This window comes from Euprymna scolopes, chromosome 13 (assembly GCF_053919585.1).
Source record: "Euprymna scolopes isolate OS-2025 chromosome 13, ASM5391958v1, whole genome shotgun sequence".
In the NCBI taxonomy this organism is placed as follows: domain Eukaryota; kingdom Metazoa; phylum Mollusca; class Cephalopoda; order Sepiida; family Sepiolidae; genus Euprymna; species Euprymna scolopes.
Genome location: NC_136494.1, coordinates 3,925,780 through 3,941,254, shown reverse-complemented (window position 1 = coordinate 3,941,254; position 15,475 = coordinate 3,925,780). Strand labels below are relative to the sequence as shown.

General features: G+C 33.6%; 1 protein-coding gene across 2 annotated transcripts in view; it reads left to right on the top strand.

The window, feature by feature from the left end:
* The window catches only part of LOC145291919 (uncharacterized), a 411,504-nt gene that overhangs the window by 208,025 nt on the left and 188,004 nt on the right, over positions 1-15,475 (top strand). The gene's annotated exons all lie outside the window — the stretch shown is intronic.

The window sequence follows — 15,475 nt, the reverse complement described above, 5'->3', positions numbered from 1 at the left end:
AAAAAAATGTAATGTATTTAAATTTTAATTTCTTTAAATATATTCAAACTCTGGTATTAATATTGAAAAAAAAAAAAAAAAAAAAAAAAAAAAACTACTGCCTTATTAATGTGTACTCTGTCTATTCATTTTTATCATAAACCAATCATGTTTCTATTTTGTATACAAACTTCCAAAACACCATAACTTTTTAATAGTTTTAAATGAGTTGAGTGAGTGAGTGAGTGAGTGTATTTGTTTAACGGCATTTCAACCTCTAAGAGTCATTTAATGCCAAAAAAGTTTTGTTGATAGATTTTCAGTTTCTTGTAAAATTTTTTTAAGTTTCTTAAAAAAGTTTATCTTTTGAAGCAAGATGTTTTAGGTTTTCTGAAAAATTGTTTTAGAAGGCATAAGTTTCTGTGAATAATGTGTATAATCAAAAAAAAAAAAAAAGACAATAACTAAGAATGTTTCACAAATAGTCCTACAATTTCTTCAAAACTAATAAAAGTTCCTTAAACTACTAATAAATAAATGTACTTTAAACATATCTGCACATTTGCCCTCATAATCAGATAAGCTATCTAAATTGGATCATGCGTTATATTATCCTTTAATTTTGTGGTTAAGTGTTTCTTTCTTTCTTCTTTATTTTTTTTATATATATATACAGTGCAGTCACCCCTTATCAAGGTCCAGAGGCCAGTCGAGCATAAGGGTTAATGAATGAACACCGTGATGATTGATAATCATGGAAATTGGGTAGAATTTGACTATTTACAAGGATGACTCAACAAGAACTTGTTTACGCTGAACTTAAGAACAACCATATTATAGTCAGCTGGGAAGAAGCCCTGTGGTATTGTGTTCCACAGATGGACAGCTCTAACAAAGAAGCTTTGCTCATGGAATTTTCATTTAATTTGAGGTACAGATAGATGTAAGGGAAATTATTGGCAGTGGTTGTAGCTAAATAATTTTTACAAGGAGGGGGCATAGATTGAAGCTCAGTGGAGCACCTGCCATGAAAATAGATGGAGCAGAAATAGACTCACTATGTCTCTTTGATGAGAAAGAAGTAAAAGAGAAGAGGGTATCGCCCACTGGATTTCGAAGTCAGTTTTGTACTTTGCCAAGGCAAGAAAGGATGCTCTAGCAGCTCCTTCCAAAATTTGGTAGTGTTACTCCATTAGTTCATTTATATGTAAAATTATTTTTATCCACTTAATTAGTTTTTTCAAACAAAGATTTCTTTTTATTATTCCAAATATATTTTCATTTTTGCATTTCCGAATGATATTGTATCACAAAGGTTATGACTTAAAAAAAACAACAAACAGACAAAACAGTTTTTATGGATTTCTTTTGTCGTTATTTTTCTGTTTTCAGTTGCTAGCAGCCATGGATTTGTAGAAGTTCATCTTTGGAGATAATTAGATTTTTTTTCCTTGTTTTGTTCCTCAGTTCGTGAGCTGATAGAAGTTGAGAAATGCTTGAAATAGATTTTCTTTATGAGAAATGTTCTTTCCTCTGTTGTTGGCAGAGTTTTTGTCTCCTTATTCAAGCTACTAAATGACTGAATCGGTTGTAAATTCTTACAACACAATGATGACATAATTGTTTCTCAAACGAATATGACGATTACATCCTTCCAAATGCAACATCGTTCTGATCCCAATAATTATTCTACTTTAATATCGTATTTAACAGAGTTGCGATGTTGAAGGTTGGCAGGAAGTTGGAGTCCTAAGAATGCTAGGAGTCGGAGTCCGATTTCTTAAGCTCTAAATTTTTCAAAGATTGTCTGACTATTGGTAGAGTATGGCACAATTATGTTGACATACTGGTTCTTATCAGATCATTAAAGTTAAGCAATTTTGAGGTTGGCCAGTACCAGATGGGTGACCATTTGGGATTACCAAGGGATTGTATGTAGGTGGAAGGCCAGGTCAGTCCTCCTGTTTTATAATGTGTATAACAATGTTTGTGATATGAAAAAAATGACCAAACTCCATCATTTTAAATGTGATCACAAAACTATGATGATGCATACAAGTGATGTCCTGCCTGGTACAGACATTGACGACTACGGCTCTCCATCTATCCTTCTCCTTCGAGACATTCATGAATTCATTGTTGCTCATCATTTTTGATGTTGCCCAGGTGTTCAGACTGTCTACGTATGTTTCTTGTTGTCGTCCTCTGCTTCTTTTATCCACAATCTTTCCTGTTATTCTTTGCTGATTGCTGGAGAGTAGTTTGATGATGATCAGGTGCCACCCGTCCATCATGGTAATCCTTATCAAGCAAGGTCTTCTGATTCAACATGCTACTCACACTATTTCTTGAATAAAAGCATTTGATGTATTGCCATGGCTTTCTTTGTAGTTGTACAGACAGTAGGTTGCAGTTTCTTTCTGTCTGAGCAGTGCCCATACTGGGCGATTGTCCTGACCATTGTATCTAGAGGTATCTTTTGCTCAGCACAATGAAATATGAAACCATGAACAGAATTATTTCTGTTTGCTTCCATATTACATCAGTCACCTGCTTTCCATGGCCTCACATTACCCTGATCGGGGGGACTAAAGTGGGTTCTTGACCATGTTCAAAGGTCTCTCACAGACTAGCGGAGGAAAGGAGGCATCTTCCCTTTCCTTTCACAGTATGATTATTAGGAGAGTCACTTCGAATTTCAGTAGAAGCTCCTTTCTTAGTCAAACAGTCTGCGACTCCTGTCCCCTGATCCATTCAATTTGGATTTCTTCCTTTACCAACATTTCCTTGACTCCAGTCACATCAACTCTCAAACGTCTGTCACAAGATTTGATGATTTTAAGGTCTCTACCAAAGATGCGTTGTCTGTTTTGCAAAGTATTTCAGGCAACTTGGGTAGTATGAAGATTTCTTGCAGCATGCCAGTTAACAATACACCTGCATCAGCTGAGTGGAAGAGTCTCGGATACCAACGGGCTCTTTGTTACTCGGTCAAGTTTTTTTGATGACCAGCATTATCTTATCATAAACAACGATAAGTCCACTCTGTGAAGAACCATCCTCCAAGCTGGCATAGGTAGCATCAGAATAGCAAACCACACTCAAATCTGAAAGCTGTGGCAATGATATGGAACCTGTCTTTGATTTAAGCTTCAATAGTGACTTGTTGACTTCAAAAAGTAACTTCACTTCAGAAGATTTTCTGATATTACTCATCCGTTATACATCTATATATGTGGGTAACTGGTCTATCAAAACTGTTGGCGTATTTATGTTGGACCCAAAAACAAGCTCATTTGGCCAATGTTCAAAATGATTCTATAGAGCATTCTTGGCACTAAGAGCCCAAGCCAAAGCTACTTCTGGTTCACATTTCTCCTCTTCCAATGTTTTCTCCATTGCTTCAGCCAATATTAGATTGTGACATTTCACAGTGCCATTACTGAATGAACTTTCAGCGGCTGTAGATTTCAATATTCAGTTTTCCATTCATCTCTCTTTTAACCATCGTTATTAAATTCTCCCCCATTAGGTGTAAAATCGAGAATTGGTTATGTTTAAATTTTTTAAAGTCCATACATAGTGTCATTAAACCGGTTGCCAAGAGTCAATCACACCACCGGACGAAGAAGAGGTCTTCTATGCCTTAAACAAACTGAACACAAATCACAGACATCCTTAAGAGCCAGAAACTCCTTATCATGAAAGGCCCTACTGCCTCTCACCAATGATACCAATTTCTCTTTTGATGCATGAACAAACTGTTTATGTAATTTCTCAGCCTTCATTCTTTTCTCCATTCTAGAGCATTTTTTTTAAAGCTTCACAATGTAACACAAAGTTTGGTAACTTTTCAGCCTGCAAAAGCATATTTGTCAATGGAAGACTATAATGTCCAGAAGTTGTCTTTTACAATTTTATATTTTATATATATCCGCCTAAAATCTTACAGCTGTCACTTTTAAAATCTAGTACCATGCTAGCAGTTTTCATTGATTTATGACTTAGTAACAAGATTAAATAATTTTTGATAATGTCAGCCTCTATGTATGCCCTGACACCTTTTATGCCTCCTATAGTTAACCCTAACCCTAACCTTTTATGCCTCCTATAGTTAACCCTAACCTTTTATGCGTCCTATAGTTACCGGAAATTTAACTGCTTTAATTGCATTACCTCTTCTCCATCACCAAAATAAAATGTCCTGTTGGATTTTAGTCTTTACTAACCGCTTATCTCGGACATTTAATGTGCCAAAACTGCATTAAACCAAAGTTCTCCAGTAACAGTTCTAGAACAGGCAGAATCCAACATTACCATACTCAGTGTCTCTTTTACAAGATTGAACATTTTTATATTGGAATCATTTATTGATGTTTGATCACAGGACTCGGAATTAATGAGAGGTGTACATGGTTTGAATCTACAACAGTGTTAATACTTCTAGGACTAAAACCAGTGCAGGCTCTAGCAAAATAATCAAATAGAACCACATTTGAAACAACACATTGTCCTACCTTGTCTGTGTGTTGGATTTGTTTTGTTTCCTCGATAGAATTTTTGTTCCCTTTTACTTCCGTTCCGATTGAAATTTACAGTTTCAATTTCTTCATTGATAGTGGGAACTGTTTTACATTCCAATCAAGAAATATCAGAAAACACTTTTTTTTCTTTTTTTTTTTTTTAAAGTTATCCTTCATTGCTTCGTGAGTTAAATATCTACACATTGTCCTCGCTAATTTTTCGTTTTCTTCTGCTACATTCGCTGCATTTAAAACAAAAAATGCTCGAACTCCTTCCGGCAGAGAAATTCCATATTTATGTAATTTCTGGTACAAGAATTCATAACACACCAAAAAGTCGTTTATGTTTATTCCAGCAACTCTTTTGTAAGAGTAAAATTCCTTGAATGACATGTATGCCATCGTGTTTTTGTCCCTTAAATATCTCGTCTAACTTGTTCCTAATTATTTTTAATACGTCAGTTTGGCTGATATCTGTGATGTCTAAGTGTCGAACGCATTCTCATATTGTTTGTGGCAATGATAAAAATACTACTGGGCCCTGTTTTTCCTTAGGTAAATCCGTGAAGATAGACCATATACTTATGTTTTGTTTCCATTCGGTGTACATTTCTTCACTCTGCAAAATAGGTGGCTGTTTCGTAAATGCCACCATCTTTCTTTCAACGTAAGTTGAAATAATATAATATCCATCACACGAAGAATGTTCTGCTACCAATATTAGTTCACTTAGTACTTCCCACGACGTAGGATAAGCACATGTTACTGTTGGCCGGACATCATATTGAATATCCACTCAAGACAAGGGACATAATTAAATATATAGAATGCCACCAAGTTCGATAACTCCAACTTTTAACATCTGTAGATGTTTAGTTGTGTTTGCAAACTGTAGTTTCATTGCTTTTAAGTATTTAATTACAGTTTTTGTTCTGAATTTTTGAGATGAGGATTGATTATTCATATTATTTGGATTCTTTGAACTATTATTCTCATCTGCTCATCAAGACTCCATAGCATAGTGGATAAAGCACTTTGTACAATTCAGTTGTAAGATTCTCTTCTGAAGGTGGGAAGTTCTATCCGTAGTGTCAGCAACACTTAAAGAATACAATTGTGAATTACTTGGAACTTCTATCCTGTCATGGCTGACAGAATGAGAGCATGCTACTCTCATGGATTAAATTACAGGTTCTATTTGAAATTCCATGCAGATTCCCGATTTTGATAAAAGAATTCCAAGTTGGACATGATACACCTAAAGAAGGTCAGAAGTTGTATTGACCGAAACGTTGTGCAAATGATACTCAAAATAAACCGTAATCTGAAGAATCCAAATCATACAAATAAATTCATTTTATAGGAGAGCGAAGATTGTTACATCAACATTACCGAAGTTAAGCAATGTTGAGCCTGGCTAGTACCAGATGGCTGACCACTTGGAAATTCTAGGCACTGTACGTGCTTTCCACTTATCTCGGTATTGTTTCCAGTCGTCCTGAACCTCTGCTTGCCACTGGTATTCGACAATGTTGACTCAGGAGAGGTGTGGTTGGAGATTATGCAACTCTTGCCTCAAAAATTTCATATGCAGGCACCCTTACCGTAGGTATCTATAGTCTGTCAAGACTGAAGGAAGCCTTTTTTTAACATTGAATTGCTTCATCCGACCGTCATTAACAGACTCGCAGTATTATGGATGAATATTACTTCATCATATGCCTTTTACCGTATACAGTAAACAGATTTATTCAGTTGACGTTAATGTAGTCATACACAAATACCCCCCCCCCCCAATCTCTATATTAATAAATCTATGGGACAACTTAGCGTGTACATGTATTTTTCGTATGAACGTAACTTTGATACTGGATTTGTTTTTGATTATTATTTACTTGAATATCTATTGAAAATTAAAAAATGCAATGACATAAAAAAGACAATTAGACACAAATATCCCATAAAAAAATAATTTTATTAAGAAATTAAATCCACTAGAATGCATATTTTTATTTTATTTTTTTATTTGTTTTAGCAGCCTTTCTAATTTTTTCCACAAATATATAGATTACTGAACATTTTTTTTCATACCTTTGTTACATATAAATGTAGATAATGAAATTATTTTGGAACTCTTTGGAATGGTAAAGGAATTTAGAAGCACTAGGAAACCATTTAAACTAGCTTTAATATTCCTAACAAATTGTGGTGCTACTAGATCCAACTGTCTGAAGATTCTGACTTCCCAACCTAAAATTCACTAAACATTTTTTTCCCTTTCCAAAACTCAATCATGTGCTGGAAAGTAAAAAACAAAAATAACAATTTTCTTCTACACAACAACGAAACCAAACACCATGAATAAATATTTGAAGATATAAAGAACTTGAATCATAAATACTTTTTCCAAAATGACCAGATTCAGCATAAAATAAAGAAAAAGGGTTGAAATGCCGTAAAAGAAATCAACCGGAGTAAATCCTCTCGTATTAAGAGATTCCAAATTTTGGAAGCTATTTGCATCCCATAATTTTATAGCAAAAGATGAAAAGAAAATAACAAAATTGTCTTATCAGAAATTGGGCTTGATTCAAAATTTAAGCACAGACGCTTTTAGGATACTTTAATTGAATGTGCTTTGATGAACTCAAAAATACATAAATATATCAAACAAGCAGCAAAATCCTGCCCTTACACTGTAGAGATCCTTAGATGCCAGAAAGCCTTCTTATTCTAATTGTTTCTTCTGAACTGCTAAACTTTGAAATTCCTTTTCAAGTCCCTGCTTCCCTGAAGTTCAAGTGTAGTGTGAAGAGACCTCTTGCTGCTCAACTCCCTACATAGTGCCCCTGACAAATTGGTCCCAAATAGTAGCCCCTTACATCTAAGAGGTGCAAAAACAGTAAAAAAAAGAAGAAAAAAAAATAGCATAATTATATTTAACTTTTCAGCAAGTCCCATTTTATAATTAAAAAAAATAAAACCCAAACAGCATTGCTTTAAGGAACAAAGAAAAAAAGAAAAAATATTAAGGTAAAAATACAACTCTCGGTAGGCGTACCTGATTTCTCCTTAAGAAAATCTGTTTTTAGCATTTCTGGACAATTTCTTTGCTCTAAGGAACTGGAGAACCAAAACACATTAATTATTTCCAAAAAAAGGGTCTGTGCAGATTCATGGCTGCTAACAATTTGACACCGAGCATCTGAGACTTTTTTAAAAGAACATTTTGCATCTTTAGTATTTTGTAGCTCGTCATTTTCATAGAACACGAAATAGTTACCCGTGTCTGTTCTTACATTGTTGTTCTTGTATTTGTTTCATGTTTAATGTATTTTTCATGAAGATTAATATCATTTTGTTTTTACAGTCCTTCATCATTTTTAACTCCATCTTCTCTGCTGGTTGATTACAATTTCTATTTTCTTTAGTTTCTGTAGACATCCATATAGATATTATGTTTCTGAATTTTTGAGATGAGGATTGATAATTTGTATTATTCGAACTACTGTGTTCATCTTGAGTATTATTTTCACAACATTTCTATTAATGTGACCTCTGTCCTTTTCTATCTTATTGAACTCCAAAATCTTTCTATTGAACTCTGGGGAATTTGTATGGAATTTTGAATGGGACTATTTAATCCATGCGGATAACATGCCCTCGTTTTGTCAGCCAGAATGCGATAAAAGTCTTAAGTAATCCACTGTTGTATTTTGTGTTGCCCACAAGGACTCATGACAAAGTGGCTAAAGTACTTCGTAAAATTCAGTTTTAAGTTACACTTTTGTGGAGGTTGAAAGTTCAATCCTCAGTGCAGACGACACTCAAAATAGAATTGAAAATTTCTTAGAAATTCTACCCAGTGAAGGCTTATGAAACAAGAGCATGCTGCTTCTGTGGATTAAATATGCAGATTTCCAAGTTTGACAGAAAGATTTCAAAATTCTACAAGTTTGAAATGTGTAAATATGCTACCAGAATAGAGTCAGTTTACAAAATGGTCTAAAAGATTGGAAATGTGGCTCTATGTAAAAACAGAGCGGAATCAAACCATCCTCCCAGACATTATCTCCTCCCTTTTTTCCTAGAATGAGAGTAGATAGTGTAGCATCTATTTTGTAATCATGGTACCATCCTCCGTTTCTTTAGAGAGCAGTGTTGTATATGTTTATTGTTAGTCATAGTTTTGCTAGTAAAATTAGTTATCGAAATTTGAGTAATTTAAAAAAATTTTTTTTAATCGCTTAATGAGAGGTTAACTAATGTGACGGGAACCCATGGCGGGGTTATAATATGGAAGGGACTACACTCCCTCCTTGTTATATATATATAATGTATGCAGCAGACAACGCCCACACTAAAGCAAAGCAGACGAATATCCCACCTAGTTCCCTTGTGGCGTCACGTAGGTCAGACATTACCTCAAGGATAAAACCACATGTGTGAAAAAAAAAAACAAAAAAACTTGAAGTTAGTCAAAAAATGCGCAGGTTTAAGTTAAAGACATAAAAAACTAATCATCTCACTCACGGGTCTCGAACGACCCACAGTGGCAGACTAGATGTCACAGTGCGTCCAATCAATGTAATGGAATACTGCAACGGAAAAGGGCTAGAAACCTACAAACTTTTCCAATGTAGCAGAAAAGGGCAGATCACCGAAACGGAAAACGATGCTTGAATGCAAGCGAAGATATATATAGCAAAAATGGTAATGAGTAAAAACCTGAAGAAAGTGCTCAATACAATTGCAGAGCAAATATATATATATATATATATATATATATATATATATTTTTATTAGGATAATAATAATGATTATATATATATATATATATATATATATATATATATATATATATATATGGACTTTCAACGTAGCAAATTAAAGGGCAGATACTCAAAAGAAAACGATGATTGAAAGCGAGTGAGGATGTATCGAACAATATATTTACGTATTGGCCATTATGACGAGAAGGAAGTAATCCACCCATTCCCGTTTAACAAAACATCGGCTAAAACCTCTAAAAAATAATAAAATAAAATTATATGTGTACACCGAAGTTTGAGTCCAAACACATAGGATGGTATGTGTGTATGCACATAAAGCGTTGTGACTAATGAAAGGATGGTATGATCACATATGGAATCGGTTGCAACACTTTGAAGGAAAAATATCTCCGTAACATTTCATCTGTTTGGATGATACAGTTTCTTCAGGTGTATCAGAATTTTTGTAGGAATTTTTGACACCCCTAACACGAAACTGCGAATAAAATATAAAAAAAACTCGTAATTTCTCTTTTAAAAGTTGATTGTTTATTTTCTTTATGGATTATACTTCCAAAATAAACTATTAAAGTTGTATAAAAAGTAATAGAAATATTATTTTTTTATTTAAAAAAAAACAGTAATGAAATTAATTGAATTTTACGAGTTCAGTATTTTACAATTTTTAAACTTTAAAAATCTATCAAAATTTTTCTATTGATTCTATTTTTACGATATTTTCAGGGTGAATGTCAAATGTTATGCTCTTTCCAATAAACCGAATATAATATTTTAGACAAACGTTTTTTTTTTTTTAAATTCACCCCCCCATTTTGAAATGTCTATTAAAAAGTAAATAATTAATTTACTCACCAAAGTTTTATATATCACAGATTGAAGATAAAAGATCAATAAATAATATATTCAAATTTAAAACTAAAAAGTGTTTTTTTTTTAGAAATTTACTTGTAAAGTCTGAAGTTTAAAACCTTTTTTTTTTTTTTTTAAACCACGTTTTTTTTATTTATTTATTTATTTATTTTTTTTTAATGAAACCTTGGTCCTTGTTCCTTTAATTGTTGAATTACATCTTTCGAGTAGTTATAAGCTTGGAAAGACAGGGAGTCGAATTATTCAATATTTTTCACGAAGTTTTTGACAGCCCCCTCTCTGCTCTTCGTCTCCCCGGCCCATACCATCTCTAGTGAATTGCTGAATGGAATATTTTTGTTTTCTTTTTGAACATTTGTGTTTAAATATGTTTTTGATGCTTGGACTTGTTTTGCATTTTATATATATATATATATATATATATATATATATATATATATACTAGCAAAAGTACGTGTCGTTGACTGGGTTCAAAAACAGCCTACAGAAAATGGACTCTGATTTATGAAAGTATGATAGGTTATGAAAAGGAAGGGTTGTAAAGAGATAGCTTCGAATTTGGGGATATCAAAACCAAAGCAAAATATGATGAAAGTAAAAATAAAATAGATGAACCCCATAATTTATTATACCATACCTGTTCACACTGAAACACTTATCACAATATTCTGTGGATCTATATTAAAAAACCTTGTTAAACTTTGTGACATATTTCCATTCTATGGAGGTCAGGTGCGAACGAACACTACATAATTTTATTATACCATATTTCTTCAAACTGAAACGTAATTATCAAAGTATACTTACGCAGATATGAAAAGTCTTTATTAAAGTTTTTGCCTATTTCCATTCTATGGAGGTCAGGCGCGAACGCAGACCCCACAATTTTATTATACCATCCCTATTTAAGTTAAAACATACTTATCAAAGTATTATTATGTACATCTATATCAAAAACACTTGTAAACGTTTTTTTTTTTAATTTTTAAATTTTTTATTTCCATACTTTGGGGGCCAGGCGCGAACGCAGACCCCACAATTTTTATGAACCACTGTTTTGCCAGATCAAACATACCCATTCCTGTGTCTCGATACATCTATCATTATATGTAATCAGTTTTTTAAAATAGTCAACCATATAGGAGCCTATTCGTGACTACACACACACACACACAGACGTTCAGCTTTATATTATAGATATATATAAGAGATAAAAAGAAACACAAGACATGGTTTATTTGGTCGATCTTCCTTTCACACGAACGTTCCTTGGATGTTGTCTGCCCATCCTTTTGAGATCATTAATTCTTATTGTGTAAGAAAATATTGTGTGTATAATATATATATATATATATATATATATATATATATATATATATATATATATATATATATGTGTGTGTGTGTGTGTATATATAATTATTTACTATAATAATTATTAAGTACCTACAGACACTAGTGTTTCATCCTTGCGGGAATCACCTGTGCAGAGTGTCACGATTAACACCAGTCGATAGACCCGATCCCGGCGACAGAAGCAATCCCTGGCTTCATTATTAAGGACCCAATCTACTCAGCTACCGTTAACCGCGAGAAATGCTGTTGAAATTTAAACATTTGTTTTTTAAATGTTTTTTAACGTCTGTCAGTGATCTAATCATTATATGATGGTCTGCGCATAAGAGCTAAATTGACCGACTTCAATTCAATTGAAAGTGCTCAACGATAAGAAACGAGTATATATATATATATATATATATATATATATATATATATATATATATATATATATATATATATAATGTGTGTGTGTGTGTGTGTTTTCTGTCATTTTTCATTTCATTTTCTTTTGCAAAACGTGCAACACACTGAGTTATTTTATGACGATTACTGATCACGAATCTAATGTGTCATAGTTTTGCACTTCACAACCGATATTTTTTTTTTCTTTTCTTACTAACGCGATATACTTTAATTAGAATTCCCGTTCAGAAGGCATCGTCATAACGTGGAAGTGATGGTCCGAAGTGTACTGCAACACTAAAATGAAGAAGAAAAAAAAGGAACGTTTTCTAGACCAACAAAATCTTACATGTCCGCCCTATTTTCAATCTTCTCTTGATGTTTTTGAGTTCTTTGAAATATTCAAGAGTCTGACATCCAATTATCAAAGATCAGCTTAGTATTATGAACCTCCCTCGGGGTGGATCTTCCAGCTCGTAATTGATATAGAAAATGAATATTCTTGTTAGTTGTTGTCTACTCCCAGGAAAATGTGGTTGCTTTGAATCTGGCAGAATAAAATCTTTTTAAATAAAATTAGATCTCTATTATATAAAAGAAACTTTGTCTGTCTCTGTGTGTGAATTCATTCCCTATGGATTCCTAAACGTCTGGGCCCATTAAAAAAAAAATCACACAAATATACTTTATGTGCCTGACTGTGTTTAGATAGGTTTTGTATCTGAATGTCTTCGATAAGTATTGATAATCAGTAATCAAAAAAAATCAATAATCAAAAAAGGAGCCGGCGATTTTGACTAAAGTTAACGCCCTACACAGTTTAACATCGCAAGTGCATTTGAGTAGTTTTATTACCACACAAGTCGAAATATAAAAACAGTAGGTTCTTTGCTATGACTGGGGTGCATTTGAAATTAATGTTTCTGTTTAGAGTACAGTTGAAACATGGTACTTGATATTTGCATTTTAAATTTTTATTGAAGCCATCATGTATATAAAACTAATTATATAAAATCAACTTTAAGTTCTCTACAGTGCAATGTAAACTACAATGTATTGTAAACTCAGTAAACTGTGGGGAGTTGAAAAATGGACAATTGTATCAATTTTGACGGCAATAAACTATGGGAGGGTGAAACATTTGTTGATCCTCATTCATTCCCGGGCAACATCAAGTCTCCCTGCTAGTCATTAAATAAACTATCTTCTAGATATTCTTTAAAATGAATCTAAAATCTGATATAACCTTTTTCACTGGATTTATTTTTTCTCATCAAATTACCTTTGCTGCCAAAACGTATTAGTTGCAAACATGCTACAATTCCCCCCCCCCCTTTTTTTTAATCAAAATCTTGCTAATATACATTTAAGGATTTAATTCACATCTGACATGAAATCATTGTAATGTTTTTTTTTTTTTTCGTTGTGCTTTTGAAATATATATTTGTTTGAATAATGTTCTCAAAAGTCTGGCATTGAAGCAATATTTTCTTATTAATAAAGTTATGTCGTTTGTGCATCCGTATAATGCCTGTGAATATTTGGAATTTGTTCAGAATTATCCTCTTTCCTTTTCGATGCCATAATCTTTTGGAAAAAATTAAACCACGCCAACTTTTATAAGTAATTTTCTAATTTACATAAAGGAACAGTTAGAATCTTAAAAAGATCTCTTGGTTGGAATTTATAAGATAGTGGGTGAATGTTTGGCATTCACAACTGGAACAGAATAAGAAAATTTAAAAAAATCAGTAATAAAAATAATACCAATTTAGAAATATATATGTATCTTCAATTGTTCCAAACTGTCAACTATCCTAAAATCTATCCCTAGCTGCTGTAAACGATAGCAAAATTCATTGCCACTCCTAAAATTGCTCATAGACTAACTCTAAATCTTATTCAACCGAAAAAACTAACCTACTTGCCCGACAGTTTGCCACTAATTCCACTTTAGACCCAACAAACCACTCCCTCTTAGATTTTCCTTTGTGGAGAGAAGCCACACTTGGTGATTTGAAAATCATCCCTTTGTAAGTTCAGGATATCAAATAAAACCTAGACACCTCAAAGGCATGTGGACCTGATCTCATCCGGTTATGCTATTAAAATAATTCTCTGCTCTGATGTCGCCCTAGTTCTCTACAACAAATACCTTACGGAATCTTGTTTTCCTGACTGCTGGAAGATTGCTTTTGTGGTACCAGTTTTTAAGAATCTGGCAAAAGAACTGACCCACTTAACTATTATTATTATAACCTCATTAGCTTCCTCCCCTTCTTCAAGCTGTAGTCCACTACTTCGCAAATCCTAAACTTCTTTCCGACCAATATGGATTTAGGCAAACCTATTCTGCTGCAGATATCCTAACTGTAATCTTTGAACGTATATACCATGCACTGGCAGTAGCTCCAGATATATCCAAGGCTTTTGACAGAGTATGGCACAAAGGTCTTTTCATAAAAATTAAATCATATGGTATTACTGGGCGAATACTTAATATAATCAAATCTTTATTAAATATTTTTTATTTATTTATTTTTAACATTTTTAATTTTTTTTATTGCATTTTCACCCCAAACAAGGCAGTGCTGCTTTGATGTAGGGGGGGGGGCTACTATCTGAGACATAATTTGTTGGAGCATTATGTAGGGAGTTGAGAAACAAAATGTCTGTTTACACTTTAACTTCTGCATGTCAGTACAGTCAAAGAAGCAGGGACCCAGAAGAGAATTCCAAAGTCTATCAGTCCTATGGAACAAAAACTATTAGAGTAGAAGGCTTTCTTTTATCTATGGATTTCTACTGTGTAGGGGTGGGATTTTGCTGCTTGTTGGGTCTGTCGGGGGTATTTACATCGAGGGGGTACAAGGGCTTGTAATTCGTCGGAGCACCTGCAATTAAAGTACTTGTAAAACAGGCAGAGGGATGCAACATTTCGTTGATGGAACAGAGGTTGAAGCCTAGCTGATAGTGTGGGACCTATTAAGTTGGTGACTCTCTTTTGAACCCTGTCTAAGAGAGAGAAACTAGCAGCAGATGCAGCAGCTCAAATATGACAACAACACTCCATACATGGGTGAATGGCAGCCTTGTAGAGGTAGAGGATACTCTCAAGCATAAGTTACTTTCTAGCACAGTAGAGAGAGACCACCTTCTTTGCAGCAGCCTTGGCAATGCTCTCAATGTATCTGTTCCAATTCATGTTTCATGTGAACGTTAAGCCGAGGAGTTTGAAATTAGAGAAAAATCCAGGTTGTCCTTGATGGTTGTATTTCAAAACAATATGACATAAATGCAGGTGCGTCTCATGGATTGATCTTTGCATCTTTATTCCTCATATTCATAAATGACCTCTCGGATGAAAGTGTCTCTGAGATGGGTATATTTGCTGATGACACCGTGCTCTATAACAGGCATAAGGGGAAAACAAATGAACACGTATCCAAGAAAATGGCTGAAACTTTACTGGGTGACCTCCAGTCTGTAATGCTACCAAAAACTAAGTTTCTTTTCTTTAATAATTACAAGAAATCTTCTCAAACACTGATAGCCATGGCTAATTAT